Source organism: Rhopilema esculentum, chromosome 11 (genome assembly GCF_057945365.1).
Source record: "Rhopilema esculentum isolate cy_ngs chromosome 11, ASM5794536v1, whole genome shotgun sequence".
Classification (NCBI taxonomy): Eukaryota; Metazoa; Cnidaria; class Scyphozoa; order Rhizostomeae; family Rhizostomatidae; genus Rhopilema; species Rhopilema esculentum.
In genome coordinates, this window is record NC_142825.1 from 2,117,501 (window position 1) to 2,123,664 (window position 6,164).

A 6,164-nucleotide genomic window follows, 5' to 3' on the forward strand; every position below is an offset into this window, starting at 1 on the left:
ATCCGCTAAGGAGTGTGTAACAACACACCTGCCGAATCAACTAGCCCTGAAAATGGATGACACTCCAGCGACCTGCCTATACTCGGCCGTCAGGGGAATATCGTCTGTCGAGCAGCCCCTGACGAGTAGGAGGGCGTGGAGGTCGTGACGCAGCCTTTGGCGCGAGCCTGGGTGAAACGGCCTCTAGTGCAGATCTTGGTGGTAGTAGCAAATATTCAAATGAGAGCTTTGAAGACCGAAGTGGAGAAAGGTTCCGTGTGAACAGCAGTTGGACACGGGTTAGTCGACCCTAAGAGATAGGGAAGCTCCGTTTCAAAGCAGCCATTTCCGCATGGCTCGTACTATCGAAAGGGAATCGGGTTAATATTCCCGAACCGGAACGTGGATATTCTCACTTCATTGTGGGAGAAGCGGCAACGCAACCGAACTCGGAGACGTCGGCGAGAGCCCTGGGAAGAGTTATCTTTTCTTGTTAACGGGCTGACACCCTGGAATCAGATTGCCTGGAGATAGGGTTTAATGCCCGGTAAAGCACCACACTTCTTGTGGTGTCCGGTGCGCTCTGGACGGCCCTTGAAAATCCGGAAATCTCATGTAGAACAAAAGGGTAAAAGCTCACTTGATTTTGATTTTCAGTATGAATACAAACTGTGAAAGCATGGCCTATCGATCCCTTAGTCTTTACGAGTTTTAAGCTAGGGGTGTCAGAAAAGTTACCACAGGGATTATTCGTGGACCCCCTGTACCGAATACAAGCAGAAATTCCGTTTATAGGCCCACCCTCCCTCCCTGGATGTCTTGGTCTTATAAAAGCATAACCCAAGAAAGAACAAAATGCAAATGGTGAAATATTATGAATTTTTGGATAAACATGAACAAATTGCAATATAATAATGAGAAAATTAAGAAGATAAATCAGTTATCGATTGTTTTCTGCTTCTTGCAGCTTGGCCCTGCTTTGTCATCATCTTCATCTTCCAATATAATATGTTTCTTTTTAGGCTTTTTTTCGTTGGTGGCTCATTGTCACTTTCTTCGTCCTCGAACTCCTGCAGCATTTTGGCAATATTCCTCTTTGCCGGCCTTTTCTTGGTTGTTGATTGTAAGAGTATTTTTCTTAGGTTTGCTACTGATGAGTTCTTTTTAAACTCTTCATCCCCACCACCAACAAGGGCAATTTGGAGGCATATGCCTCTGGATCAGTTATTATGGTTCTTGCCATTAAATAATGACAAGACATTATGAAAAGGGCACCCCCTGTCTGGTATGCCTCCTCCATGAATTGACCAATGGAGTCATTAGCCAGCATTGTTTTTATGATAGTGTTACAATCAATGCTGGCATGTTCGTGAAGCTTCCTTGTCTCGCGTATTAAATTGTGCGAGAGCTTCACACAAGTCTTCAATCTCCTCATCCACTGCTTTCATTTTTTTGGCTTTATTAACGGGCTTACCTTGAGAAGCTCCATGTTGTCCACCACTGACTGGTAGAGCTCACTCAAGGCATAGGTGGGCCGTAGGAGCCATTCACAGTTAATGGGCTTGGCCCAATCTATGGCAGGTACATTCTCCCATGAATCAGCTGGTCCATATGGGCGCAAGAACGACTTGGTAAATTGATTAAAAAAGCTGACACCAGTGTTTTTTTCTTTTCGGAAAGGCGATGATTTGATTGGTGATGCCATCTGTTAAAATGACAGGATACAAATTAAATAATGTCTCAACTGAGGGAGAATAATCGTAATGATAGAATGAAGATAAGTTATTAAGTTACAGGACAACATCATCCTTAAATTGTACATAACATAATTTGTTATGTTGCTTGATCATTTCATGTAAGATTGGAAATATTGATGCAGGGGTATATGCAGAATATCTTTAGTAAAGAATATGTCTAAATTCAAGAGCACTGTCTGTCTTGCAAATACCTAGTTGGCAACGAAGGTGGTGCACTTCATCAAAGTCATGATGATAACGTTTGTCAAAGTTTTTTAAGTAGTTTTTTAATTTTTCTGTGTATTTTTGTGTTTGATTTTGTTATTTTTTGGGTTTGTTTGTATTATGTATTGATGGTCGTAGTATGATGTTTTTGACGGGAAGAAAGTAAATTCTGATGTTTTCCTACGTACATTCTATATGAGGAATTGTCGTTATTCATTAAGAAATGATATGCTGTCATGCATCTGTATCTGGCACTGTGATTAGAGATCATATTAATACGCTGCTCTACTGTAGTTTCAGGCACATCTATAGAGAGCATTGCATTATGGACCCTATATCCGTATCGCATAACCTCATATTTTCCGGTATCCAATGAAAACGGAGAAAGTATTTTGATGTCTTCTTTGCTAAGGTTAATCAGGGCGATTGGTATCTGATGTGGCTGTGGAACATCATATCGTCCACCTTCACATACACAAGGTAATCGTTTTGAAGATTTTATATTGCTTATATAGTTGTGATACAAGGGCAGCATGTTTACAGAGTGACAATTGCTGCACTTTCGCCATGATAGATATCGAACTCAAAATGCAATTTGACGTGGAGTGAGATGGTCCTGTAAATGAGGTGGAGAGTTATCGTATGAAGGTGTCTGCTGTTCATCTGTTGTGAGCCGTAAGGGAAAAGATTGCAAAAAACGAAAAATCGAGAGTTCTAGTATTCTTGACCATTTTCATGGTTCCATTTGGTGGCCATAACAGAAAGTTTTGTAAAATGAACGTAATCAAATTGTAAATAAGACAATATATGAAAGAGATTGTTAACAGGTTTACAAATGTAGAAAAATGATCATGAAGTGGCAATTTGCGTAATGGGCTGATTTTATCAAGGACAAGGCTTATTTGTAATAAAATGATGTATAATTTTAAAAAGGGTAAAAAAGAGAATTACCTTCAAATGCAATAATCGGTTTCAAAATTAAAAGATTGAGAAGGTTGAATTTTGTAAAAAGCGTTCTAGAAAGGCAATAAAAAAAGTTTGAATAACAAAAAGAGCATAGACGACATTTTATTGTATATTGAAAAGACGAGCCAGACATCAATTAAGAATGTATCAAAGTAAAACGAATAGATATAAAATGATTAAAGATGCTACAATACTCTAAAATAATGAACAATGAAATGATGTATAACTTTAAAAATGTATAAAAGAGAGTTACGTTGAGATGCAGTACTCAGGAGAATTGAAAATGATATGAGTTTTGGAAAAGAAGAGAAAAAATAGGTAGTAAACTACGAATATTCTATGAATACACTTGGAATATGTATTTATCGAGTGAAAATAGCACATACCGTAAGCACGAAAAAAATCAGATCCGTTTGCAAGCTGCAATATGGTGAACTGACACAGAAAAAGGTTTCGCATATGTTTTTGCTGACTTTGAGATGCAAGTGTAGCAAATCAGACTGCAACTTTTCGTAAAGACAAGGAAAACTAAAATGATTGGTACCATTTGATAGATAATTTTACGCTCTTTCCAACGATGTATATATTTGATATGTTTTGATGCCATTTGACGGAGTTAGAGGCGAAAAACTGTATGAAGGTGATTACCTTAATGGGTTTTCTTAATGAGAATGATGGCTGCCCTTTAATGACCATAATGGCTGCTAGGGTCTAAAAACGCTCTAAATCAGAAACTACATAAGATATAAAGCTGCAAATTGGCACCAGGGTAGCTCTGACAATCATCAAGATGTGAAAATTATCTATAAATCGCTTAGAAGGGTTGGAAGTTATGACGTCACAAAAATAGAGATGGTTTGTACTGAAGCCTCAGAAATTTCTAATCTATACTGACAAGACATGCAATTGAATACGAAGCTGTAAATTAATAAGAAGACGGGTAACCAAAGAATAAAGGTATTCCTGTAACGAAATTCATATTTGTCATGTGTCTGGAGGAGGAACAAAGTTATCCTTTTCTCATATTGAGGCCTTATGCCATTTTTCAGTCTCTTGAAATCAGGTCCTTGAGAAGTATGACACCAAAGGATACAGTAGGTACAGCCTATGACGTTGTATCTTTGGGCAAAACTGGATGCAATTCGAAAAGGGGGCATATTTTTTATTAGAGCACAAAGATATGGTTCCATACTTAAGCCTTATAGCAAGTTGTGTGCTTGGCGCTGTGGAGGAGCAGCAGGAACGAGTATTTAAGGCGCATTCAATAATTTCATCCAGTATCTAATCAAGTATAAGTCTGGTGTTAATTGCTTATTGTGTGGGCTGCACTGTCTACAGTTGCTCGAATGTGGGATAAAAGGCCCTCAATTGCTGGCCCTGCGGAGGAGCAGCGAAAATAAAAATCTCGCCCGTGATAGACAATAGTATCTACTTTCAAACGAAGGAAAAATTAGATGATTGTGCATTACCGTATTGGTTGATCTATCAGAAAATTACTTGAAAGCAATCTTTTCATCTTGAATGCAACCGTAAGAGATATAAGGATGAAATTTTGTATGTGGTGTTTTCTCCAAAATGGCTCTTTGTGGTAAAAAAATCAAGAAATTCTAAGACCATGGGTTACATGGGTCTGATGATTTGACATGGAATGACCCTACCTAAAACTTGATTTTATGAACTTGAGTTTGAGTTTTAGATTTAGAAGACTTTGATTGCTTCTTACAAAAAAACTATAAAATTTATTGAATCTTTTAAGTCGATTTAGATGTTCACTTCAAGTGTCTCGGTGTAGGTCGCTTGAAATGACGGCCTGCAACGACATCGCGAGGGTCGGTCGCCATGTTCCGCTATTTAGCGTACGACATTCGATTAGACATTCAATTAGACATTCGATTAGACATTCGGACTAAAATGGCTCGGTATAAGAAATCTGTGCTATTAGTGCTGCAAATTTCGGTATTAGTGCTGCAAATTTTGAAAAAGTAACTACACTTTTCAAACAAATTAGAAACTTTGTCGAGCGAGAAGTGCAGGAAACACACAATTCAGGAAACAATTTAAGTACATTCGATTGTTATCATAATCATTTGATGGAACGATTAAAAATAAAAGGTTGGCTTCCATTCCAAACCATCTGTTTCCGACAAAACAGCGATAGCAACCGGGACAGCCAATTCATCTATCAGTCAATTTTATACCTACGAAATTGTCAATTTTCTGAAAAATGTTTAAATCATTAGAGAAAGAGATGAGCTGATTGTCTTTTTCACAAAACCTACCGAAGAAAGGATAAATGCGTTAAAAGGTGCGTTTAAGAAGACCAAGAAAAACGATGAAAAATCGAGACTTAGAGATATTTACTATCACTTATCGATCAGCAACATTTAGAAGAGTCAGTGACCAAGCCGAACAAAATTTTAACAAAATTGTTTGTTTAAACCCAATGGCATTCAAGAATTTGTTATGTTGTCTCGAACAAGACGACAACATAATTTCAGAACATTTGCCGTTATCTATCTCTAGCAATAACCAAGCATCTATTCTAAAAGAATTGCCGGGTGGACCTAACGAAGCGTTGCAAGCTTACATGAACCAACTTTCAAACGATCAGTTTAATAACGCCAAATCAATCTCTGAAGACAAATTGCCAAAATTAAGCAATTATCTATCGAAAAAAGCAAAAGTAAAACCAATAAAAAAACTATTGATGTTTCTGTGCCTGAAATACTTTCAGCAATTGAAGAAGGTGATGATGTTGTTGGCAACGATGACAACGACAGTGACCATTCAGTACATGAAATATTTTCTACAACACCAAAATCCCAACCACCGTCTGTTGCCCTCTTAACTAAGGCACCAAAAAAACTTAAAAGAAAACACGTACTTATGAGTGACGACGAAGATGGAGACGCAGGAGAACCAAAGCGCAATAGAAAATCGATACTTCAACAAACTTCGAAAAAGCTCGCTCTAGAAAAACTTGATGACGATCAGGGGCGGATCCAGTGGGGTGCGAAGGGGGCTCGAGCACTCCTCAGATTTGAGAAAAAACTTTTTGGGGATTAAAGCTTATTCTACTGCAATTTTGTTTATTATTGTTTAAACCATTTAAATAATACCGGGAAGTATGCACATCTCCTGAAATTGTTATTTCTGCTTCAATGCCCCGTCTCACAACTGTTCAACATTGTTATTTCAGTCCATGCATTGAAGTGTTATGAAACTCCCCCTGGTTGTCCTGTATAGCATTCTACAGAC

The 6,164-nt window shown here is 38.0% G+C and overlaps 1 pseudogene; it reads left to right on the forward strand.

Annotated features, from left to right (window-relative positions):
• The window catches only part of LOC148958921 (large subunit ribosomal RNA), a 2,138-nt pseudogene extending 1,459 nt beyond the window's left edge, over window positions 1-679 (forward strand).
• The last annotated feature ends 5,485 nt before the right edge of the window (window positions 680-6,164 follow it).